The following is a 27,204-nucleotide window of genomic DNA, read 5'->3' as shown; positions in this document are numbered from 1 at the left end:
AAGCGGCTTGTCCAACGACACTGTCAGGATTTGAGTCCCAGCCTTTCCAAGTCCAAAATCCCAGTTCTTTCCTCTGAGCCACGTCATCTCTCCTAACAGACTCCAGCACCCAGGTGGGAAATCCAATGGGAAATGCAGATTCCTGGGTCTCAGAGAGTACAGGTGGCAGGGAGGAGGGATGGGAGGACTGCTCAGACTTCCCTGCAGGTGCAGCACGTTGCCTTCTGGCTTAAACATCTGCCACCCAGGAGGGAATCTCGGGCTAAAGTCCACGTGACCACATCACACAAGTCCAACGTCCCGTGAGCCTCCATGTGCCCTGCCCGCCTTGTGGGAAGGCGCAGAGCCCGTGCAGACGGCCCAGGCGCCACCCTGCAGAGCTTCCATACTGCACACCGCTGTCGGACATGAGTCCTCGCCACCTCTCACGAGGCCAGAGCTGCCTCTCCTGCCTCTCCCATGGGGTCACACTCTCCCCGCTTCCAAACCATCCCTTGTCCATTTAGAAGGTTCAAGAAGGTTCAGGAGCCCAGGCCCTGCTGCTTGGTGGATCAGAGCAAGCACAGAGAGAGCCGAGAGGAGGGGACGACAGGCACAGCCTTCACAGGGGGCCGTGATGTTTGCTTCCTGTTGATGACAGTAGCTAGGACCAGGGCAAACAGGTGCGCAAGCTGGTCCAAGGTCATCCTAGGTGGCACCTGCTGTTTTCCCCATGGTCAGTGAAGTGGCCGCCACCATGCGTCTGTCTGTCATTGGACCCAGAAGTAACAGAAACTGAATCAGAGTGGGTGGGAAAGGGTCTCAGCCAGACCTCGGTGGGAAACCCTTGGCTTTCAGAGAAGATGGTGAAGGGTCCCTGGGGCTTAACTGAGGGGGTTTTGGGGAGCTTGTCCCCTACCAGTGCAATGGACATAGCGGAATACGATAAAGCATTGGCCTTGCCACACATCCCCAGTGCATGTGACCCAGCCCGCGGGAGACGGCACAGCGAGAGGACTTAGAGAGACGCTGTCCAACTTTGTGGCATTTGGCTGACTTGTGTGTGTGGACAGAAGATTCTGGAAGAGAACACTGTGCAGGATTAAGTGATTGAAGGTGTTAGTCATTAAAACTTCCTCATTTTGGAGACTGGCATCGTGGTACAGCAGATTGACCGAAGTGCCTGGTTCAAACCCAGGCCACTCAGCACTTCCTGCCTGCGTGTCTGCGAGGCCGCAGACGATGGCCTCATGACTTGGGTTCCTGGCACCACGTGGGAGACTCGGATGGGGTTTGCTGGTTTCAGCCTGGCTCAGCCGCGGCTGTTATAGGCAATCGGCGAGAGAACCATCAAGTGGAAGATCTCTCTCTTTCTCTCTCTCCCCTTTCAAATCAACAAATCTTTAAAAACAAAATTGTCTATTTTGAGGGCCCAGTGCAATAGCCTAGTGGCTAAAATCATCACCTTGCATGCACCAGGATCCCATGTAGACATTGGTCCTAATCCCAGAGGTGCTGCTTCCCATCCAGCTCCCTGCTTGTGGCCTGGGAAAGCAGTCGAGGACGGCCCAGGACCGTGGGGCCCTGCACTCGTGGAAGAGGCTCTGGGCTCCTGGCTTTGGATCGGCTCAGCTCCAGCCATTGCGGTCACTTGGGGAGTGAATCAGCAGATGGAAGATCATCCTCTCTGTCTCTTCTTCTCTCTATATGTATATATCTGACTTTGCAATAAAAATAAATAAATCTTTTAAAAATTGTCTATTTTGAATTTGCATGGCATCGTTTTCTTTTTTGAAACGGTTTTGAGGGCTCAGACAAAACATCCTGCTTGAACAAATGAAAGAGCCTGTACCCTTCTCCCCTGACCGGGCCTCCCCGAGTCCTCACCTGGCTGGAATCTGGTCTTTTAAGGCGTCATTGACCTTGGGCTGAGGCTATTGGGGCCACGGGGTGCTCACGTCTGAGTACTGCCATGTGCCAGGCGGCACAGCCATGGCGGAGGAGGGCTGTCCCTCTCCCTGGGTCCTGCCGTGCCCTGCTGTGGCTGTGCCCGCTAAGCACTCCCCCCTCCTTCCCAGGGAAGCTCAGGCTGCAGAGCAGAGCGGCCTTCTGCGGAGGAGCTGTGAATCAAGAGCTTGGTTGTGTTTATTGATTTAGTAATTCACATGCACTTCTCCGGAGAGATGATCTTCCTCGCAGCCGGCAGCTGGTAATGCCGAGCTGGACCTGCTGCAGGGTGGGGGCTGGGGAGCTGCAGAGGGAGCAGTAGGGGGCCCCCGTAGCAGGTAGGGCAGGGGAGGGGAGAGAGAGGCAGGGAGCCCAGGGAGAGCCAGAGCACCTAGGCTCCCTGCAGAGCCCCACCTTGGGCCGGAGGGCCGGGGAGCAAGGTGCTGGAGCCTCCTTCAATCCCTAGGCCCAGAGGGGAAGCCTTGTTCGCCTAGCTGCCCTGCCTCCACTTGCTCGCAGATGCCAGCGCAGAGAAGCGTGGCCCTCCCCCAAGGTCACAGCCCTCCCTCCTCCAGCCAGTAGCATCTGATCCCTGATCAATACCAGCAGACACAAGCCCCCAGCCCATGGAACCGGCACATTCTGCAGAGCCCCCAGGGAAACCGCTCTTAGCCCTGCCTTGCTCGCCCGCCAGGGTGGATCCCTCAAAGTCTGTCCCCATGGCAGGTGGTCCCTCACACTGACCTTCAACTTAGGGTCTGCTTGAGGTGTGTCTCACCCAGCCCAGGGCCTGGCCTCCTCCCACTGAGTGCATTCCCACAAATGAACTTGCAGCACCGCCTGGAAATTTCACTCCCACTGTCCTTGAGACGCAGGGGGTTGTGTGCTTAAGGAGATCAGCCCGCTGACCGGTGACCTGTCCAAAGTTGGGACCCAGAGCCCGCTGTCGCCTCATCACCCTGGCCTGTCCCTCTCTGCAACCCCCAGGACTTCTCTCTTGTTTTTCCGCAGACCCCCAGAATCTCCAGGACTGGGGGATCCCTCCTATAACAGAAAAGCTCTAAACCATCCACTTCACTCTTAAAGTGCCAGAGAGGATGATTGGCAGAAAATGCCACGTTCTGCCCAGGAGGGTCCAACAGGGCCAAATTGCAGGGGCGGGGCAGAGGCTGAGAGAGCGCACGGGCCCGGGGTTTAAGTCTCCCCACCCTTTACATATTGTTCCTTCTATACCTTTCCTCCTTGCCCTGACCCATCACAAACTTGCCCAAAGCCAGACTGGTGTCCCCAAGGGTAGATGTGCCACGGAGCTGGGTATCGGGAACTCAAGAAAGTCTCAGTGACACGTGGCTAGGTGGCTCTGCCCGAGGCTGCCTGACCCTGTGTTGGAGAAGATGGAGGCTGTCCGTTTACCCACCTCGTCACTCAGTAATTGCTTATCAAACATCAGCTGCCATTGGTTTAACTGGATCCTCACACAGTCTCAGCAGCGGTCCCGCCCAGCATCCTGCACCTGCTCTCTGCCATCCTCCCGCTCTGCTCTGACCCATATGGTCCGCTGGCTGTCCTCCTGCCTCTATTCCTGGCTCCCATTTCCACATCATTTCATGTCTCAGGAGGGTTCAGAAACTACCTGTTCTTGGGACCGAGAGATGGTTAGCATCGAGAATTATTCACTGGGACACTTAAAAGGATGGGAAGAGAACGTAGCAGCTGGAGAAGGCAGTTGCTAACACCAGACCTGGAAGCGTTAAGGGAGGCTTCAGAGAACCTGCGGCAAAGCTGGGGCCCACGTGGCTGGGGGAGGTGCGGAACGCAGCCGACAGACACACAGGCACCTCTGCGGCTGCCCGAGACCTCTGAGGAAGAGGCCTGCTGGACTTCTGTGCAGTGTCTCTGGCCAGGAGTCAAAGACTGGTCCTGCAGAATGAGCAATGGCAGAGCTGCAGCCCTGGACTCAGCATCCCTGCTTCCTGCCCCAGCCCCTCTGCTCTCTCTCTCTCCAGCGCCCTCTGGTGGCGGGACCTATCAGGGAGTGTCTGCCAAAGGGTGTGTGTGTGTGTGTGTGTGTGTGTCTGTCTGTCTGTCTGTCTGAGGGTTTGTGTGTCTGTGTGTGTCTGTGTGTCCCCGTCTGTCCAGACCTAAGGAAACTGGGACCTAAAGGTGCCAGCTGGTCACACACAATTATTTGGTTAGTTGATCCTGACCAAGGAAGATGAGGAGCCTGCTGAGTTTCCAGGGGGCTGGCTAGCCCCAAACACACAGGAAAGCACCCAAGTTCACCCAAGTTCAGGGCAGGGCTGGAAACTTGAGGGCAGGGGTACCCCTGGCACCAGGCAGGCTGAGCCCTGTAATGGGCTGCTAATCGTTCTGATTACAGCTGCAGAGCTGAGCTTTCTGGAACTGGGCCAGCTAGGAGAGGGGGAGGAGGAGGAAGTTCCATGGAGGCACGGCTGGTGAATAATTGAATAATGAAGTGGGCAATGAGGAAGTGCGCTCTGCACTGAGGTGGGACTAGAGCAGAGAGGAGCAGCAAAGCCCATCTCTAGAACCTTCCTAGGACCCGTACCTGGTGGGGTTGGTGGCACATTTTGACTCTCCATTGCCCCCCTCCCTAGCGTCCCTCCCACTGATGTAGACAGCATTTCCAAATCTTGAAGATACAATTGTTGGGCCCGGCAGCGTGGCCTAGCGGCTAAAGTCCTCGCCTTCAACGCGCCGGGATCCCATCTGGGCGCTGGTTCTAATCCCGGCAGCTCCACTTCCCATCCAGCTCCCTGCTTGTGGCCTGGGAGAGCAGTCGAGGATGGCCCAAAGCTTTGGGACCCTGCACCTGCATGGGAGACCCGGAAGAGGCTCCTGGATCCCTGCTTCGGATCGGCACAGCACCGGCCGTTGTGCTCACTTGGGAGGAGGGAAAAATCCAACAGCCTAGAATTTTATACCCCTCTTCCAAAGCTTTCAAAAGTAAATCTCCTTTTAAAGATTTATTTATTTCTATTGCAAAGGCAGATCTACAGAGAGAAGGAGATACAGAGAAAAAAGATCATCCATCTGCTGGTTCGTGCCCCAAGTGGCCACAATGGCTCCAATCCAGAGCCAGGAGACAGGAGCTTCTTCTGGGTCTCCCATGCAAGTACAGGGTCCCAAAGCTTTGGGCCATCTTCCACTACTTTCCCAGGTCACAAGCAGGGAGCTGGATGGGAAGTGGACATCTGGGACATGAAGTGCCACCCACATGGGATCCCGGTGCACGTGAGGTGAGGATTTAGCTGGTAGGCCATCGCACCAGGCCCCAAAATAAAGACCTTCAGAGAGGAAAAAAAGAAAATAATTTATCACCAGTAAATTTGCATTGCAACAGCATGCTGTGGTACTGTGGGTTAAGCCACTGTTTGTGACACGCACATATGATATTGGAGTGCTGTATCAGAGTTTCGTCTGCTCTGTTCCTGATCCATCTTTCTACTACTGCACCTGGGAAGGCAGTGATGGATGGCCCAAGTGCTTGGAGCCCTGCCACTCCCGTGGGAGACCCAGATGGAGTTCCGGGCTCCTGCCTTGGTGTTGCCCACCACTAGCTGTTAGCTGTTAAGTTCGTCTGGGCAATGACCAAACAGATGGTGTGTGTGTGTGTGTGTCTGTGTGTGTGTGTGTGTGTGTGTTCCTTCTGTCACTCTGCCTTTCAAACAGCTAAACAGAGCACCTTAAAAATACGTTTGGAGTAGCTCTGCAGGTGGAAATAAGTGACCTAAGACAGGAATTCAGATCTACCTAAAGGAATCAAAACTGCTGGAAATACTAAATGCACGGGTCAATGGAAAGCATAGTTTTTTTTTCTCATTTAAATTCTTGTTTTCTTTATTTCATGTTAACATTTTATGTGATTTATGGCATACTTGGAAAAAGATGTACAACAAAAGATAGGCGGAAGAAAGAGCGCTCCGCTGTGGTAAGGTTCCTTCTACCCCACACACAAGGCGAGTTCACAATTTTTAAATAAACCACAGAATAAGTTGAAAGAATATTTTGTGAGCCCGGTACGATAGCTCAGTGGTTAAACCCTTTCTGTGAATGCATTGGGAGCCCATAGGGGCACCAGTTTGTGTCCTGGCTGCTCCACTTCCCATCCAGCTCCCTGCTTGTGGCCTGGGAAAGCAGTCGAGGACGGCCCAAAGCCTTGGGACCCTGCACCCACGTGGGAGACCTGGAAGAGGCTCCTGGCTCCTGGCTCCTGGCTTCGGATTGGTGCTATTGTGTCCGGTTGGGAAGTGAACCAGTTGGTTGGAAGATCTTTCTCTCTGTAAATCTGCCTTTCCAATAAAAATAAATAAATCTTTTAAAAAAGAATATTTTGTGACCTTGAACAAAAAGTCATTCCAAAATTATTAAAAAGTCGTTTTTAAAATGTGCTTAAAAAATTATTAGCCAGTGGTAGCAGGACAACAGACTCAACAAAATACTCTATTCAAAAAAGAAAAATATGAACAGCAGAACAGATGGATCAAAATAACAAAATCACCATCAAGAAGATAACTTAAATTCAACTATATGCTTAATTAAACTCGATGTAAATTGTCTAAGTACTGCAATTAAAAGACAGAGATTGTTAGAATTTTAAAAAGCAAGCCTTGGCTGTGTGAGGAAGACACTTCAGGCACATTCACAGATGCGTTAAAAGTTAAAGGCTGGAGGATGTGACGGCAAGCAAAGGCCCCCGCCAAGACAGCAAGAGTAGCCAAAGTCACACCAGGCAGACGAGGATCCACGACTGGCAATTACCACCAGAGACAAATAGGGAAATTTGATAATTACAGAGGGATCAAATAATCAAGAAATTGTAAAAGACCTAAATGGATATCTACCTAATAATAGATCTTCAAATACCAGAAATCAAAGACAGCTGGAGCTGCACAGAGCAACAAGCCCGCGGTTAGCAGGGGAGACATCAGCCCTCCACTCTCTGCAGGTAGAACTCACAGCGCCAGGGAAGACTTGGAAAGTATTGTCAAACCACTTGGTTTAATTGAGATCTGTAGACCTGCCCACCTGACAGCACCAGAACACTCCTTGCAACTACATCTAGAACATTCTCTAACAGACTGTATTTGAAACCAAAAAAACCATCTCAACAAATGCAAACGGATTTATGTACAGGTGTTTTTTTTTTCTGATTAGTCTGTGGATTCAATGAGAAATTAACAGCAGAGTCATCTAGGAAATTCCCTATCATGTAAAAAAGTAAACAACACACTTCTAGATAATCTGGAGAAGGGAAGGGAAAGACAGGGTCAGGGAAAAGAAATTAGAAATCAAAGATTCAGGAATTGGCGCTACAGCATAGCACATTAAGCCACTGCCTACGGTGCCCAGCTGCTCCACTTCCCATCCAGCTCCCTGCTTCTGCACCCAGGAAAGCAGTGTAGGGTGGCCCATGTGCCTGGCCCCTGCACCCGTGTGGGAGACCCAGAAGAAGCTCCTGGTTGCTGGCTTGCTTCAGCCAATCACAGTCCCGGTCGTTGTGATGTGAATCAGCAGATGTAAGATTCTGTAACTCTGAGCTTTTCAAATAAATGCAAACGGAAGTTTCACTAGACAGGTTCAACCAGATTTCAGAAGTCAGTGAGTTTGAAGTCACACCGGAAGAGATTCTTCTCCCTCCAGATGTTGTCAAAAGGAACAAGCGTTGGGAGGGCAGCGGCCATCCCCCCATGGGGCAGATGCTGGACTAACCCTGGAGCATGGCAGAGCCAGGCAGCAGCCAAGCAACCACAAGCTGATGACGCCAGTGACCCCGAATCATCCTTGTCTCCAGATCTATCAAACAGCACTCTTCCTCAACATCTAAGCCATTTCCCAAAGTCCAAGCCAGCTGGAGGAATCCGAGACCCTCCATGCACATCTCATGTATGTATGTAAATACCCAGAGAACGGAAGAATTGACAGCAAGAGGACATGGAATCCCATGTCACTTAGGGAAAATCCCCTTCCTGTTCACCTGGCTTACTTTGCTCTTTGAATGCAAATCAGAGAGTGGGAGAACATTTCAGGCAAGTTTTCTGACCTCCCAGTGCACCCTGGGCTCCCTCGGGGCTCCCTCCAGCCTCCGGAGGTTGTCACCACATTCCATGTCCCTGGCAGAGCTGAGAACCAACTGCAGTGGACTTCGGATGTACTTGTTTTCTCGTTGTTTCTCTAACTTTCCTGCTGCAGCTTGACAGGCAAGAACTTGTCGGCTGTGGCGGAACTTCTAGATTGCGTTTTCTATCCTGTCTTTCTTCTCTAGCTTTAAAAGCTGCTTCCCCAGCCTGTTTTACTGATGGAAGCGATCAATCAGATACACGTATAAATAATTCTGTAGGCTTCTTGGAAAGCTTTTAGCTGGAGGCGGGGCTCTCTCTTTACCATCTTCCTCTTCCTTCCTGCTGCTTGTAATCTGATGCAATGGTTGGGGTTTTATTCACCATCTTGGGGCCATGAGGTGACCTTGAAGGTGGACGTCGCGTGCCAACAATAGCACAGCAGAGCCACAGAAGCAGCCCGAGTGCCTGGTGACTGTGGAGCCACTACAGCGGCTCTCACCTGCAGATCTCCAGACTTGCTTTCTGTTCGTTATCTTAGCAAACCTATTTTTCTTCGGGCCAAATCTCCTCGTCAGTGATGACCTTTTGTCCTCATGGCTTCAGACAGCATCTGGCTGGTCAGGAATGGCCATGCGGTGGGCATTTGGCGCCGCGGTTAAGCTGATGCTTAGGATGCCTATACCCATGTTGCAATGCCTGGTTCGTGTTCTGGCTCTGTTTCTGACTTATGGGAGCATCCAAGTGCTGGGTGGATTCAGCGGCAGTAGCAGCCCACACTGGCCTGCTAAGCTCCTGTCAGGATGCTCCTAGCTGTACCAGACTGGCTCACAAACTGCCCCCTCGATTCTTGCTCCCAGTCCTCTCAAGATTCTGCCGTGGCTATGGGCCACGATTTGCTACGGGCACAAGAGGTCCCCTGTGGAGACGTGGGAGGAGCCCCGCCAGGGCTCAGAAGTGTGACCCTGTGGTGCCTATCTGCAGCACTTTGTCCTCAGGAGCCTCACTTTACCATCCTGTGTGGTCCAGGAATGGCCTCCATCCAAGCTGAGCCTGGACGCCCTTCTCTCCACTGGGAAGCACCAGGTCTCAGAGCAGAGATGACCACGATGTTCTTCGGCGATCTCTTCCTCACTTTACCGTGTCCTAGCACCAAGGCTTAGGACAGAGAAATAACTTAGGTCTTTGTAGATTACCCATTACTTCTTTCTTTCACCTAATCTCCAAATCTAGGTTACTAAGGAATCCACTTACGCCTCTTGAGTCCCATTGGAAGTGTTAACGCTCAGACCAGAGAGATTGTCCTGTCTGGCAGATAGAAACAGGGTTCCCCCTACCCCGGATTGGCAGTAGATGCAACAATAATCGCAGAGACACATGAATATTTATGAAATTCCAGAAACGGTGGTTTGTGTTTCACATGTATAATCTCAATTTATATAATGAACTGATGAAGCAGGCATTAAAATGCGTACATCAAGGGCAAGAAACATGAGCTCAAACCTGGTCGGGGTGAGTGGGGATCTACTCACAGAACGGTGCTCTGACTTTCGTGCAATGGTATGTGTCTGAGCTGCCCATCCCTGTCGCCATGGTAAAGACAACACGACAACATGCTTGCCTCCATGCATTCATCCGACATTTACTAAATGCATGCCATGCGGCAACTGAACTAAAGGCTGGGACTTTGGAGACACATCCTCCAGGGCACCTGGAGGAAGCCAGTCTATTGTTCAGTTCGCCCTCACTGCCCTCCTCCTCTTGGCTCTGAGATCCTTGGCTGCCTCTCTGGCTTCAGCACAGCCATGTAACCTGCTGTCATCACAGAAGGGGAGAGAGGCTTTCATGTGGACAGAGGCTTAACGTTAAAGCTTTATTTGCTTGAAAGACAGAGTGACAGGAGAAAGAGAGACAGAAAGAATCTTCCTGGCCAAAGCTAGGAGCCTAAAACTCCACCCAGATTTCCCATTTCACCAGCACTTGGGCCGTGTGTCGCTGCCTTCCCAGGCACGTTAGCAAGAACTAATTTTGCTTATAACTTCGACGCTGCCCCATTTTTCAAAGGTACCAGGTGAATTTTCAAAATCTTGACAGGGTCTTCGTCTACCACTAAAACTTGTTGTTGGTCCATTCAATATTTTAATACCTAGTTCAGGCCTACATATACTTCCAAATTGCTGCTACTGTAGCTTACAAAATTAATGGAATATATACATCCACTCCAAGATTTGAGACATTCTATATCTAAAGTTACACTCCTTGTAAAGCTACTGTTATTTTTCCTTCCTTCTCTTTTTTCTGGATTACCTGCTGGTGATATTCAGATTTTTCTATCTTCGACAGACACACCCTCATTCCATTATGATGAACAGGTGTCAATACATCGTTATCAACACTGCTTGGGATGTGGTGACTCCAGTGCGAAAACCCTAATCTGTTTTCAAGCTGACCAAAAGTCATGGAGTGGATATTGTGATGAGCACACAGCAGTCGTAGTGTTATTCTCCATCCCTTTTTTCCGAGTGGCTTGGGTTCACACAGAGCTTTCCCAGGGTGCTGCTTCCTCCTGGGTCAGGGCTGCAGTGTGCTGAACTTCAGTCCTCCAGGCAGCCCGAGGAGGCCTGGGGTTGCCTCCAAAACCACAGAGGACAATGTTGAAGACACCAAAGGAAGCTCAGTGGGGAAGATCCCAGGAAGTGGCAAGGGGAGGGTGCTCCTGGGGAGGGCAGGCAGCCCTGACAGATGCAGCCCAGGTGGGGGTACCACGTCTCCGTCTCTACCCTCCCAGGAGTTGGCTGCTGCCCTCTCTTCTTCATCCTGTGTCCTCTAAGTGATGAGAAAGCAGGTGCATGTGGAGGCTGCCCTATTTTAAAATACTTCATATAAAAAAGGTGTTTTTTTTTTCTTTTGCAACAGAGAATCTTTACAAATCTTTTCCTGCTCCAGGACAACAGAAGAACCTCAGAACATTTTCTGTCTAGCAACCTTTCCCTTCTGAAATGTTATTTGGGTCCAGTATTTTCCTTGTTTCATTTCTATATCACAAATTATTGCCTCTGTTGATGTTTCCCTCACAGTCAATGTTTGTTGCCTTTTGCCCACATATTTGGGTTATGCTGCTACAAACCCACATAGCAATATTTTTTTTTGGTACAAATTAAGGTGTTTCTCAAAACACTTTCCTTTCCACCTGTGGGAATTAACATTCATCCAATAACACACAGAAAGTATAGAATAACAGAGTATGCAATAAACACACAGGCTGAGCTGTCTACATGCTCCTCTGTCTGTGGGCTCCTTAAGCCGCATTCTGAATTGCAGTGCCATTCTTCTTGTGGGTTCAGTTGCCTTCCTGCATGACAATCTTTATAAGTGCCTGACATTGAGGTTCCTGGAAAATAATCCACGACCACTTTGGTAGTTCTTAAGTGTGATTTTCTCACCCCAGTGTTTGATGGCCATTGTTAACATACACCTCATCACTTTTTGGCCTTTTGGCTAGGACCAAATACATCACACTGTAACATATATCCAAATAAGTAATACGTAATTATAATTCTTTGATCACAAAGGATATTAACTTAGAATTTTAACTAAACCACGCTAGGCAAAAATGGTCACACAAAACGCACTTGAATTGTGCCTCACCCCCTCAACACTTTGAAGATAGTCTTTCTCCGGATGTGGCTTTTATCACAGTTGATAAGAAATCTATGGTTGACTTTATAGTAGTTCTTTTTAGGTATTTCTTTCTCTCCGCTTACTTTTAAATTTTTAATTGTGTCTATCTTTGCAGTTTTGCTGTTTCAAGTTTTCTACATCGATTTTATTGTGATCTCTGAAATTTAGGATTTATTTCTTTCACCAGCTTTGGAAAATGGGTGGTATAGAACACTTGCATGGATGCCATCAGTCCATTCTTAGAATAGTGTTCTCCTATACTTAAAGCAAAATATGCCAATAAAGTTAGAAAGATAGTCTTCAAAACACTGAAATATCTCATAAAAGGATACATGTGTGAAACAAGAGAATTAGTTCAGTGGCTCCTATAAACTTGTAATTATAATGGGATGAGCTCAAGGAACTTGTCGGGATACCTGGAAGTGTCTGATGGGATTCCATTGGTGGAATCTGCGCATACAGTCACAATTTCTTAAGAATTGTGGAAGGTGATTCTTTCAGTTAAAAGTAAATGCAAGCAGAGTGGTTGGCCTGTTTGCTTCATGCACAGACTAAGCACGCTCAAATCTCGGGTTGAGAACTAAGACCTACCTAGTTGGCCATTGAACAGCTTGGTGCTTCTTAGTAAAGACTCTGGGCCTGAAAGTCATTCATCCGTGAGTGTAGAGGGGCAATGGAAGCTGGCAGACCAGGCAGACTGAGTCTGCCCACTCGTTAGCGGCGTCTCACAAGCCCCAGGGAAACCTGAGACTCTGTGGATGGTCTAAGATGGGGACATTGTCCAGCTGCCTGGGGCAGCATGGGGCATCAGGTGATTCTGACCCAAGCACACAGATGCCTCCATACATTCACACACACACACACACGCACACACACACACACACACACACACACACACACACAGTCTACTGAAAACCAAAAACAACAGATTCACCACCCCCATCCATGGCAGTTAGCCACCGTCCATTTAGCATAGGAAATGACTGTATTCCCCATTGATGTATAAGGCCGAAGTTAGCAAGAGACGTGTCTGGTACTAAGTAGCAACTGAGAAGCACTGAAGTGAACAAACAACTTAAATGAAGTTAGGAAAATGACATTGTGTGGAGCAGAGACTTATAGAAACTAGGAAGTGTAAGGCGGCTAAACCATAGGAAACATAAGGACATGGCAGGACCACAGGAACAGCTCAACCCATGCTAGGATGCAGAACTCTGTTTCTTTCTGTGTTCCAGAGTTGGCTTCTTTTTGTACATTGCTTTTGCTCATCCTTTGGTGCAGACCCAGTGGATGTGGCAGAAAATATGGATGAAAGATTTTTTTTTAAAAAAAGATTTATTTATTTTTATTGGCAAATCAGATATACAGAGAGGAGGAAAGAGAGGAAGATCTTCCGTCCAATGATTCACTCCCCAAGTGGCAGCAAACGACGGAGCCAAACCAGTCCTAAGCCAGGAGCTAGGAAATTCTTCCAGGTCTCCCACATGGGTATAGGGTCCCAAGACTTTGGGCCATCCTGCTTGGGCCACAAGCAGGGAGCCAGATGGGAAGCAGGGCCGCTGGGATTAGAAACGGCACCCATTTGGGATCCCAGCGCATGCAAGGTGAGGACTTTAGCTGCTGCACTATCACATCAGACCCAAGACTTTTTTTGTTTTTGCAGAAGACGTAAAAAAAAAAAAAGATTTATTTATTTTTATTGAAAGTCCAACTTACAGAAAGTGGCTGCAATGGCTGGAGCTGAGCTGATCTGAAGCCAGGAGCCAGGAGCTTCCTTCAGGTCTTCCACACATGTGCAGGATCCTAAGGTCTTGGGCCATCCTCAATTCCCTTCCCAGGCCACAAGCAAGGAGCTCGATGGGAAATACAGTAGCTAGGATATGAACCAGAGCCCACTTGGGATCCCAGCACACGCAAGGCGAGGACTTTAGCCACTAGACTATCACAATGGGGCCAGATAAAAGACTTTTAAGCTTTGAGTTGTGGCTTTCATTACCTGAAATGATACTGGTTTGGCTCCCTGACTGCTACTACCCATATTATAGAGACATGCTCTGATTGGCCAATCAGCCATGGTCAGAAGGACAGAGTCTTGAAGGGGGGAAAAAAAAAAGCCAGCCCTGGAACCTCACACACAGGGTACCTAGTGGAAGTGGAGAAAGACAGAGCAGGGGGCAGGGCAGGTGGAGCCACATATCCAGCATAAAAACAATGAAGATGTGGATGGCATAGCCTCATCCACATTCATACTCCTTTAAGATAAGCCTGTGCCCATGATGGAAGCCGTAGGAATCTACCTGCTGTGAAACTGACTGGTTCCTGTCCTTGTAAGGATCCTAGGAAAATCTCATGACTTTGAGAACAATTTTTGAGTGACTCTAAGGCATATATCTTTAAGACTATATTCCCTGGCTTAGACAAGAAATCTATCTTTAAGACTACATATTTTTGTAGAGAATATTTTGGAGAGCTTTGCTGGAACCCTCAAATTTCTAGAAAAAGAAAGCTGGGCAGTGACACTTTGAGAGCAGAATCTTTAGTCTGAGAACTCCCATTAGAAATACATTTTGGGAATTGGAGGAGAAAGTGATTTTTTTTTTTTAAGTCTGAGATTCATACTGTGTTCCAGAGAAGTAGTTCTCGAACATTTAGTGTCAGGAGTAATATAAGACTCTTCACAAGTCTTAAGAATTTTTATGAGTTATATCTATAGCAATTTACCATTTTACAAGTTGAGAGTAAGAAAAATTTAAATATTTTACTGATTTGTTTTTAAAAGATACCAAAAATAAAGCCATTCCATGTTAATAGTTTTATTAAAAGATTATTTTGCCATGAAAGAGAAATACAGAAAAATGGCATTGTTTTACATTTTTACAAGCCTCTTTAGTGTAGGCAGCTGGGGTTCAGTGTTGGGGCACAGTCGGTTAAGCCACTGCTTGCAATGCTAGCATCCCACGCCAGCATCAGTCCAAGTCTTGGGCACTCTGCTTTCAATCCAGCATCCTGCTAATGTAACTAGGAAAGCAGACAGCCCAAGTACTTGGGTACCTGCCACCCACATGGGAGACCCAGCTAGAATTCCAGGCTCCCAGCCCCAGTCGTTGCTATCATCTCCATCTCTCTCTCCCTCCCTCTCTCTCTCTCTCTCTAGTCTTTCACATAAATAACTTAAAAATGGTAGGTAGTTGGATTCTCGTGACCATTTCTTCATTCAATCTATTAGGATATGGATATGTTGTTTTGTTTAAAATAATCATGGAATTAGAAAAAAAAAAGAAATCATCTTAAAACAACCTTCAAGGCCTGGCAGTGGTTAAAGTCCTCAGCTTGAACGCACTGGGATCCCATATAGGTGCCGGTTCTAATCCTGGCGGCCCTGCTTCCCATCCAGCTCCCTGTTTGTGGCCTGGGAAAGCATTCAAGGATGGCCCAAAGCCTTGGGACCCTGCACCCACGTGGCTCGTGGCTTTGGATTGGCTCAGCTCCAGCCGTTGCAGCCACTTGGGGAGTGAACCAGCAGATAGAAGATCTTCCTCTCTGTCTTTCCTCCTCACTGTATATCTGCCTTTCCAATAAAAATAAATAAATCTTTTTAAAAAACAACCTTCAGAAAATCGAAGCTATTACTTTAAAACTCTACAGCTACCACTTGTTTATTAAAGATTAATTACAGTGGGAACTTTGGAGGCAGGAATCCCCCAACCCTTCAACAAACACGGTTCTGGCGGGCATGCTAAATCTCTGCCAGATTTGCAAATAGAGCACCACAGGAGAAGACAGCAGGGATTGAACCCGGCCTGGGGAGGTCAGAAGAGACTTCTCCGAACCAAGACACAGGTGGAGAACAGAAGAATGGACAGGAAGACAAAGGAAAGAAATTAACGGAGTCGTAGACAGTCTTCCAAAGGCTCCATGCGGCCAAACGTGGGAGTGGAAATGTGTTGACAATCTGGGTCTACCCCTCATGGCTTTAGGTAGCATTAACCCAGGGTTCCAAGCAGGCTTCTTTCCATTGTAGGAACCTGAGCATCCTTCAACAAGGAACGTTCTCTAGGCAGGAGGAAGGAAGCCAAGAAAAGTTACAGCGCACAGTACCCGGCAACGTGACAAGGCAGACACTAGTCCCAAGAGGCCACGCAGGGGTTCAGTAATTGTCTGCAGCTACTTGTTCCTGGAAGTACAAGTGGAGGATGAGTCACCAGACTTGAGTGGTGCGTGAAGCCAGAACATGACACTCAGAGAGGCTGACTTTATGCTGGGTCCCCAGAGTCCCTAGGTCATATCTCTTCACATAATCCCTTCTTGGGGACCCTTGGAGTCAAGGACCAAGAATGGAGGCGACGAGGACTGGGCAGCAGTAGAGCAGGCATGCAGGGGGCTGGTCTTGACACTCAAGCTTGTTCTTTCTGCTCCAGACAGCCAGAGAAGATCCCTCACAGGGTAAATGGGATTTTAAGGTGGGGGTGAGGGAAGAAAGAGGTTGTGGAGAGCTGCTTGGATGGTGGTGCAGTGTTGGTGGACATGTTAGGTTGGAGTTCTAGGCTAATAAAGAAGCATATACAGGCAAGCATGAAAAGAGAAGAAGCAAAAGGCAAGGCAATGATTACAAGTGAAAAGAGATTGGAAACAACACCTTTCTGCTTACCTTCCCACGGGTGTTGGTTTTAGATAAAGAAAAGCACGCTGTTTGATTCTCAAGAGACAGGTGAGTCATGAAAAAATACGGAGCACAAACAGCTGCTGATGCCATGAAATTGTGTTCTCAGGCAGCCTGGGTTTAGCAGCGATGCCAGAGGGGTTGCACGAGCCACGAACAGGTGCAGCAGTCCGGGCGTCTGTGCCAGCCACGTGCCCGTTGGCCCACACAGCCTTCCCTGCCAGGCCCTGGGCTGCCATGCACTCCACTTCTCCCGTTTCCTGGTTACCAGGTTTCTGGGAGCTTTGGACGATGAATGGGGAGACTGGACAGGAAGCTGGGGTTCAAGAAGGACTCTCCTGCGGGGCTCCGGCTCACTGAGGTGCCAGCTTCTCCAGCGCCAGGGCCACAGCTTCTGCTTGGTTCATCTCTGAATGAACTGTGCTAACTGCCCGCTGTTTAAAATTCCTGCAGTGGCTCTTACTTTCTAGACTGGGCTGGGAGTGATGTAGCAGTCCTATTTATCGCTCATATAAAATTGATAAAATATAATTAAGGATAAATAAAATACACTTAGGATTGAAAGATTCTGTTGGGGGAAAAAGAAACGTTAGAATATGGCCATTCTCTTTTTAAAAGAGATATATTTATTTGAAAGAGCTGCAGATTAAAAGCAGGAGGTGAAGAGAAAGGAAGGAGAGAGAAATATTTTTTATCTGCTGGTTCATTCCCCCCAAATGGCTGCAATGCCCGGAGGCTGGGCAAGGTCAAAGCCAGGACATAAGCACTTCATCCAGGCCTCCCATGTAGGTAACAGGGGCCCACGCGATTGGGTCATCTTCTGCTGCTTTTCCCAGGCTATTAGAGGGAGCTGGGTCAGAAGCGGAACATCCAGGACTTGAACTGGCACCCATAGACGGGATGCCGGCATTGGAGGCAGTGGCTTTATCGGCTATGCCACAACCTCAGCCCTCGACTGACTACTCTTGTTTGATCTCATACATAATGAGAGCTTGGAGACCCAAGACATGAACAAGGGGGAGGCATTTGACCGCAGCGCCCTGTGTCTTGTGTCAGAAAGCCTGTATCTAACGCTCAGCTTTTGTGCTTCAAACTCCAGCTTTCTGCTCATCAGCTCCTGGGAGGCAGGGTGATGGTTCAAGTGCATGGCTCCCTGGAGCTCACATGGAAGCCCCCAAATGAACTCTTCGCCCCCAGCTTCAGCCTGGCACAGCTTCAGCTGCAGTGGGTATTCGAGGAGGAAACCAGCGGATGAAAGAGTTCAGTTTCCCTCTTTTCCTTTTAAATCAGTATAGCAAACAAATACTATTTAAAAGGATATTCATCTATGCTCACTTTTTAAAATGGGTAACAATACTGTGATAGTCCAACCGTAACAGTAGACTTGCTCTTTTTTTTTTTTTTAGGGATCTGCTTTATTACTAATATTTCTTAATCTTTTGTAAAAACCACATCAAAGATACTTTCATTAGATTTCCCGTGTGCTTGTATAACTACCTATCAGCGTAAGTTCCATTTTGAATTTGCAGCCATTAAAAACCCAGATAATTGGAATTCCACACTTGAATTTATTTTTCCCTTCTTGTTTCGGCGATCAGAAAGCTATGGGATTTATTTCATTGTTAACCATGGTGACCATATTTGGTACTTTCCACCATGCTAGGACCAGAGACAAGTGTAAAAAGGAGACTGGGGAGCGTGCTCTGTGGGCAGTGGTGGACATTTGGCACAGTGATTAAGATACTACTTGGAGGGGCCAGGGTTGTGGCATAGTGGGTAAGGCCACTGCTTGCAATGCTGACATCCCATATGGGTGCTGGTTCAAGTCCCATCAGATCCCTGCTTAGAACCTGGAGAAAACAGTGGAGGAGGACCCAGGTTTGAGTCCCTACTTCCCATGTGAGAGGCCTGGAAGAAACTCCTGGCTCCTGGCTTCAAGTTGGCCCAGCACCAGCCATTGCGGCCATCTGGGGAGGGAACTAGTACATGAAATCTCTCTCCTTTTGTCAATCCTTCGTTCTCTCTTTCAAATAAATATAAGGAATGTGGGCAGCCTAATGCCAAGTGGGGATATTCCCAGGCTGGGTAGCCAGGCTCACATTGCTGGGGAGGAGGGCATGGGATTATGTTTCTGACACACTCCACCCCAACGCCTGAGGCCACACCCACCGTGTCCCTGGGCTGCCTGAAGTGAAGATGCTAGGCTATGGGTACCCAGGACCACCGAGCTCAGCCCTCTGGCCTTCTATGAATCAGACAAAACTGGAAAGGAAGAGAAAGTCTTTAAGGCAACCTGACATGGAGCAGCTGGCAGCAGGGACAGAAACCCACAGGCCACACCTCCTCACAGCAGCAGCAGGATGCTTGTGACCGTGGGTCACCAACCTTTCTGGGAGGGCAGTCTATGGCAGAAGAACGCCAGCACACAGTCACACTTCCAGGAAAGCTGTTTCCACCAGCCAGAGAGGCCTGGAGTAGGTTCCTGGCTCATTTACAGCACACACAATACTGTAATTTTGTGAAATGAGAGCAGCATCGATTCCGGGAGATTTTCTTTCCCTGAAACTCGGGGCCAGGTGCTAAACGGTGCTGCAGCGTGCGTAACAAGCACTTCACACTTCATCGACCACATTGCTCTGATCCTCCACTTTGATGTGACTGCCACGGGCCCCCGTCGGAGGCGGGGATCTTTGCTGCCCATCTCCTGAGCTCTCCTGGCTCCAGCTGGGTGCAGACTGTGAAACGGAACTGAATTTCCAAGGACGCACAGGGTCCTGGCCCGACTCTGTTCCGGCTATTAGGAGACTCAATGCCGTGACAACAAATGTCTCATTGCAACTGCTTATCTTGTTCCTTCTTGTCCTAGTCCAGATCTCAGGACAGGAAAGGGGGGTGGGGCGAGGAGTCTAGGTGCTCCTAGGAGATGAGGAGATAGGAGAGGCGAGGATGGGGGGAGGGGGGAGGACAACTTCCCGTCTATCTCTGTTCACTATGTGGTCTCCTCCAAGGAGAGGGGTGCGCTCTGCTGAAGGAGGGTTCGACCCATCTGCCCACTTAGTACCCAGACAGCCCACCAGTTCCCTGGCTTTCACACCTGTTGCTGCGGTAAGAGCATCAGAGGACACTGAAGGGGGTGGCCTGCCAATGCCAGGGCTTCCCATCCTGCCAGTGTGAGTGCCCACAGCTAACAGAACTCTCAAGTCCCCTGTGGTGGTCTTCAAAGACATTTAGCTGCAAAGCCCATGATTTTGCTCATGGATTCAATACAGCCTGCTTTTAAAAACGTGGACAGCCAACTCCCAGGGATCAGCCTCTTACAAACTCTTAAATGCTAGAATCAGGATTTCCAAGTTAAAAGGTGCCTCAAAGGCCAGCTTGCTCAACTGCCTCACCTCCCTCAAAACAATCTCAAATCATCGTTCCAAAGATGGCATCCAACCAAGCCTTCCCAGGCAGCAGGAGGCAGCTATGGCACCGCAGACTGTCCAGTGCAGTGATTTCCAAAACATTTGATTTCTTTGAGAGGGGAAAAGCAGAGAGAAGGAGATCTCCCATTCACTGGTTTACTTTCCAAATGCCCGCAACAATCAGGTCAAAACCAGGAATCAGGAACTCAATGTAGTTCTCCCACGTGGGTAACAGGGACCCAATTGCTTGAGCCGTCACCCACTTACAGCATAAGCTGGAAGCTTTCATCAGGGACAGAGCCAAGTCTCGAATCCAGACACTCAGACTTTTCACTACAATCCACAGTGAGAAATGAGCTTACCCACCATCCCACCACACACCATACCACATCATCACACCCACAGAGCACTCCTCTGAAACTGTTCTCACTCTTAGGGCTGATGTTGCATCCTATTGTTTTCTATTCTGTTTCCTTGTAGCAAAAGCTGTGCTTAGTCCACTAAATGGAGTGTGGAGCTCACGAATGCGTTATAACCTACAACTTGAAAAAGCATTTCTCAGCGCACAAAGCCCTCGTCCTTGGAGGTCAAGCAGACAGAACCAACACGATCCTTTCTGCCTCAGTTGGTCGCTTAACTCCTTGAGTGCAGCCAGAAGTCTATTTTTCCTTTGGCTTTAAATCTACACAAATACTTTTAGTTCTGTTTTTGGTAGGTGGGATGTTATTTCTACATAGAGTGGATGTTAACACTCTTCCCACTATACCTAGGATGCTTCTCTCTGTGACTGAGAATTCCACAGAGCACTATGGCTACGGTTACTGTAGGTGAGCCATGGGCACTTTACTGAGGGAGAAGGTTCTCGAAAGAATGACAATGGAGCCACATCAGTAACTGGCCAGGGTGGCCTCTTGGGTTCCTAATTATTTTCATTTTCAATGAGAAGCAGTAATATGAAGAAAAATAGGCAGCAGGGCTCATGAATTATCTCAGCAAATAGACATTTTGAAATGGAAATGTTTTAAGCTAACACTAGTTCCCCTGAACTGATGCCACTGCAGGAAGTATAGTGGAATGCTGGAGGGTAGGGAGAGATGGGGAACCCAGGGCAGAGTTAGCTTATCTTTTAAAATATATTGCTGTTTGAAAATATGGCTGTTTGAAAGGCACAGAGAGTAACAGAAACAGAGCTATCTTCCATCTGCTGACTCATTTTCCCAATGCCCACAGAGTCAGGGCTGGGCCACACAGAAAGCCAGGACCCCCGCATGCAATCCAGGTCCACACGGGGAGGCCTGTTACTTGAGCCATCATCTGCTGCCTCCCCCGGTGCCCATCAACAGAGGCAGGGTCCAAAGCGGAACCAAGAAATGGCACCACCACTCTCCAGTGTGGAGCCTGGGAAATTCAAGCAGTGTCTTATCCACAGGCCTAAATCCCACCACCCCGGAGTCCATCCTTGAGTCAACTGACCCAGCCTTCAGCCCCCGAGAGAGGTTGCCTCAGATTCCTTTCTCATAACTGCATTTTATAAGGCAGACCTCTTTAGTTCAAAAGCAAATAAAGCCACACTACAGAAAGTGTATCGGATGTTAACACAGCATAAGGAAAAAGAGAGATAAAGTCATAACTGCAGGTAGGGACGGATGTGTTGATGAATTTGATGTAGTCATAAGTATCTAGATTGGACACTGTAGGGAGACACGACTTTGGCCAATTTTCCCTCAGTCAAGCTGCAAACAAATAGAAATTATATGAATAAGAATTAAACAATAAACAAATAAAATAAGGGAGAGGAAGGAGGACCTAAAGAAGGCTCTAAGAAGGGGAGGAGGAAGGAAGGAAGAGAGAGAGAGAAAAGAATGGAAAAAAAGAAAAAGAAAATTAAACTCAACCAGAATCCTATCCCCTGGAGAAAACCACTGTGTTATAAATCTGTCAGTTGATACCTCAAATTGCTTCTGATCTCAGACACACAAGGTTTTCAAGATTATTTCTTGTTTTCTCGGCTTAATAAAATTCTTTCCTTGCCTTCTCTCTGGCCTGAGGGGCTGCCCTTGAATCCTGGTTTTACAGCCTTGAAGAGGTTGGGTGATCTCCCCAGGACTGTTTCATCAGCCTTTCTGTAACAAAGATATAAACCCTCTGACTCACTCAGCCGTGCTCAAATAGGTGTAATTCCTATAGAGAGAGTAGTACATTTTGTGTTACTGATCTTCTGAAACCTAGAACTTCCACAACTAGCACCTAAATCTGATTAGTGTCATATCCTCCCAGACATGGCAATGGTGGGAGAAGAGTAGGCACTTCATTACTGTTACTGGATTTGAACAAAGGAGTGTTGACTTTACTGCCGGGCCAATCCCAACACCAGGAACACGTATCGATGACCTGGGGCTTTCAGAACTCATGAGTCAGACTAGAGTGATTCAACCCTCCTGGAGTTGCTGGATTCAAAAACCAGCAAACCAAGGAAGGACTGATCCTGTCTATTGGTTTAACTGCCAAGAAAACCATTAGGGTCAACTATAATCAAAATCCTCTGATCCCAAGGTGGCAGATCTTCCCAAGTTCTGTGTAGAAACTCAGAGAAGAGATACGTACACATCCTTGAGGGAATGGTGAACATTTTTGTTCTAAACCCTGTGGAGTCTGGTGTGAGGAGCAGGAATTGTGGGGAAATCCTCACACCCTCCCACCGTTTGCTACATAACCATGGTCTTAGCGTTTGGACGCAGGTTTGTAAGAGAAGCTGTGTAGAACCTCTGTCATCCTTTATGCTGCGTCTTTGACCTCCTGTGACCTGCTGTGGCCCTGTTGTCTCTGGACTCGGGTTTCCAGGCTGTCTTCTCTGTTCTGGGCTTCAGGGCTATATGTGCCACTGACGTCATTGGCAAGAAGTCATTAGTTTATAGCTATCCTGAAAGTGCATGAGCCAGGGGGATTCAAAGGTAAATTTATTGAGGGTGCAAAACATTTGAAACCCAAGCATCCTTTTGCAGCAGATGTTATTTTCCGTGGACTTTAGGAAGTTCCCTCATCCTTTTCAAGGTGGACTCTGCCCCTGATGGTGTCCATGAGCTCTGAGGAAATGGGTCGTTGGTGATCTGTGACTACTGGCCTGTGACACCTGAGGCGAGGAAAGCTAACGATCCGAACTCACTGCATCCAGGACCAGTTTCTCTCAAGTGAGTCTCACTCCTGTGAGAGTCTATTTGGTGCTCCTCCAATGTTTTGTTTGTGGCTTCTGTGGGCCAACAGTTAACACCCACCCAGCTTTCTCAGAAGGCTATCTCCTTTGCTCCAGTGCGTGGGGAGCAGCAAGTGGCCCTTGCCTCCAACAGTGTTCTTACAGCCACCACTGCCTCCAGCAGGGTTACCGCACGCACCCCTCTGTAGAACTCTGTTCACCTTGGCACCCTTGCTCGGCCGTCTCTCCTTCCTGCCCCACCTGCTCCACCTGCTCCTCATCCTTCCAACGACCCTGAGAATGCTAACCCTAACCCCAGCCTGATGTAACTGGCAGCTAAAACACCGGAAGTCGCAGCAGTAGACTGCAGCCTGGACACAAGCATTGTATTGGCCACTGGGGGATCAAGCAGCCTATAGTCAGTTTTAATTTTATTTTGATTCCTTGTTGATGTGTTTTAAGTTGAGATAAAGGATTCAGAACTTAGAGGAAACATTTGAGAAACACACGAAGACAACTAGCATGCTGTCTTGTGCCTGGAATTCAGAAAGGATCCCCAGAAAGGACAGCTTGAGGCAGAGGGCAAGCAACAAAGGGAGACTAGGAGGTCTCCGAGGGGACCCAGACACTGGCAATGTCCCAGCATCGGGAAGTCTCATGGGAACAAACCAGGGACTACCTGAGCATGCATCCTGCCATTCTCACGTGGGTACCCAGGGACAATCAGCAGGACTGAAACCTGTCACTCTGGGATTCCAGCTCCTGCCACAATGGACAAGCAGGCACTCATCTTGTTCTCCAGCAGCGAGCTTGGGCAGGGGTGATGCGTTCTCTCCATAACCACCTTCCCCCCATGGTCCATGGCTGCAGTCTCCTGCCGTCCATGGCTGCTGCCAACCTGATGATTCCTAAGCAGCCTGATTTGGAGACTGGGTCAGCTCTAAATACCCAACAAGTTGACCTTTTCTGCCAGTAGTATCTGGGGGTTTCTTTTGCTTTGTCATGCTGATACAGGCTGATACCGGCTCCAAAGACCTCAACTAGAGCTCTGGTAGGAGGTGCTGGACTGAAACCCTCAGCCTGCGGGCAGGCATGCTGGTGTGCGTGCCTGCAAACCTATGCACTTGGTCTCTACACCAAAGTAGCCAGGAAGGTCTCTGACTGCCTTTTCCCCACCATGCATTCCTGATGTAACGCGGCCAGTGGAGCACTGAACTGCGTTCTTGGCATAGCCTGCTGAGACTCTAAGCAGTTGACCCAGCTATGCTGTGCCTGAATTCCTCACCCACTGTGACACAGCAAATGTGTGTTACTTTAGGATGCTAACTTTACAGCAATACTGTCACATGGTAATAGACATCTGGGATAAAGAGCTACAGGTGAGGTGGAGCATCTGTGGGAATGACAAGATAATGGAGGCTTAGCCTTCTCCTGCTCAACAGCTCTACCCGGGAGATCCGGAGGACCCCAGAAGTTAATGACTACATAGCGCTGCCCGAGCTACATGCACCGGCCTCCCAGAAGATTCCTCCACCCCAGAACTGAGCTGAGAGCCCCACCCCTGCAGGAGCCCGGCAGGCAAAGCCGAGGAGTTCAGGAAACCCACGCACAGTAATGATTAAGAAGCAACTGCTCTCATCCGATGAGTCAGCAGAACCTTAACCCAACGTCAGTGGAGCAGCTTGTGGTTGAATCCCAGGGAAGAGGAGTTTGAAATCAGAAGTTAAACTTCGTGTAGAAAACAAAATGAGGGTGTTTTTTTTTTTCCCCCCTCTACACACTGATATTGAGAGGGGAAGCTGATGCAGTTACAGGTGGAAAGTAGCTTTAGCCCTAGGGTTTTTGCTCCTTGAGGGCAGGCACAGTGGGGGACCCAGGGTAGGGCAAAGGCTTGCCAGTCAGCCACTGCCTGCCAGAGGCCTCCCAGCATCACCTCCGGCTCACTCCCAGGAAGAACTCACAGCATGGAGTCGCAGCGTGCATCGCAGTGACGGGGTGACAGGATCTGGACTTGGGTCAGGTGGTTTGCGGGAGGGACTAAGGAAACTGGACTTGGCTCTGGATTGAATGCTGCCAGGAAGTAAGGGCAGGCCTGTGATTGGGGATCTTAATGAACCCTCATCTATGGACTGGCCACAGAGGGCAAAGCGACAGGGGTAACGGTGAGGCAGGCCGCAGCAGTCACTCCGAGCCAGCCAGGACAGGAGGCGGTGGGGCTATCTTGCAGTATGGACAGTGTTCCCCTTTTGGATCAAATCGCAGGGAAATAAATACAATATTGTGTATCTAATAAAGTTTGTCTTACGTTTTTTAAATCACTTGTTTATTTGAAAGGCAGAGTAAATGAGAATGGAGGGAGAAAAGGAGAGAGAGAGAGATAAAGAGAATGAGAGAGGTGGGGGCTGAGGCTCAGAATCTCCTATATGCTGGTTTACTTCCTCAATAGCTACAGCAGCATGTTTGGGTCAGGTAGAAACTGGGGCCCAGGAACTCCATCTTGGTCTAAGCAGATTCGTAGGAAACTGGATCAGAATCAGCATAGCCAGAACTGAAACCAGCACTCCAATAGGGAGTGTTGGCATCCCAAGTGGTGGCTTAACCCACTCTGCTACAATACTGGCACCTGTGAGACTAAGAGATTAATATGGACAGAACATCCAGCAGGAAAAACGAATGGCTATTTGCTTGGGGCAATGAATCAGTGCCCTCATGAGGCCTTTCCCTGCCTGATCTCAGTTTCCACACTCTAAGCGCCATCTATTAAACAAAAACCAGTCAGAAAACTCCCCAGTTAGGGTAACTGCAGGAGCCAACAGGCCTCAGAAAAGCTACGCAGCATTCCCATTAGGTGGGGCTAGCAGGTGTGACATGAAGGCCCCGACAGCCAACAGGCTCCTAGCTCAGGAATGGCCCAGCTGCAGCCACTTGGGGAGTGAACCAGAGAAGGAAGATCTTTCTCTCTGTCTCTCCTCCTCTCTGACAATCTGCCTTTCCAATAAAAATAATCTTTTAAAAAATCTATTCCTGAGAACTTATTCTTTTTAATATGAGCATAAAATGAGGTGTTTACTTAATCTCACCTTCAGATTATTCCTTCCTAGAATGATTCTAACTCGCTGCCTCAGTGTAAAAAGATGGAAAGGAAGTTCTGTTTCCCCACTGGCCTCACTGGAGGAGTGCTGGTGAGAGCATGCTACCGCCTCGTTCTACCGCGTGGCGGTCTCTCAGTGGTTGTAGCAGCTTGATGCCCCCTGGACCCTGCAGACACAGGGAGAGGAGAACGGGGAAAGAGAGTGCCACCCAACCCCACCAGCCATCACGTACTTCACCCTGTGGTGCCAGATGGAGGTGAAGGCTCAGCAGTCTGCCGGGCACGCTCACACCAAAGACAGGGGACGAAACGTGGTGGTGACAAGCCATGCCTGGCACCATGTCATGAAGGTGGCTGGGCATAGGGGTCCAGCTTACCTGAGGATCCTTCTAACATTATCTAGGTTGAGAAATCAGGGTTTTGTCTTGATGTCAGTAAATGCTTTTCCATGAGCTTAGGGCAGCCACCTTGCATATAGAGCATGTCAGTACAGAGGCAGGGAAGCAAGGGAGGGAATCTACCCATTTCTCTAGCGCGCTGAGGAAGAAGACGGTACGACAAGCACACCTCTGTGCTGTAGGAAGCCTTGAGTTGGAAGAGGCCGAGAGCAGGAAGTACACGTGGATGGGTCAGAGAGGTGCAGTTTGGGGTGTGACCCATGCCTAGGTTGGGGAGCCTGGAAGGCAAAGCAATGCTGAAGGCTGAAGAGTAGCAGCTGCCAGTGACAGCTACATCGACCTCATGCATGCCTGTTCCTTCGGATGCTTCCACCTGATTTCTAGCTCTGGGCACCCAGAATTCATCCTGCATGTTTGGGGAACTCTCAGGAAAGAACTCTACCCTGCTCAGCCAGCTCAGATGTGCCTGCAAAGCTGCCTCTCTTTGCACTGACAGAGCATGCAGGTCTTACTCAGGCTGAAGCAAGGCAAAAAAAAAAAAAAAAAAAACCCGCAAATAAGTGGAATACTTATTCCGGCACTAAAGATCACTATTGCGGGATATTGCGCCATATCTTTTTTTTACTGATGAATTATTAATAAAGCCTGTTTTTGTTTAATGCCTGCTAATAATTTCTAAAAACAGATCTACAACTTCAGCTGTAAATGCATGCCCATGAATCACTCTACTGAAAACATAACTGCGGCTAGCAAAAAGCTCTGGCAATAAGA

Source organism: Ochotona curzoniae, unplaced genomic scaffold (genome assembly GCF_017591425.1).
Source record: "Ochotona curzoniae isolate NIBS_2020 unplaced genomic scaffold, NIBS_Ocur_1.0 contig_908, whole genome shotgun sequence".
NCBI classification, from domain to species: Eukaryota; Metazoa; Chordata; class Mammalia; order Lagomorpha; family Ochotonidae; genus Ochotona; species Ochotona curzoniae.
This window is presented reverse-complemented; position numbering follows the sequence as displayed.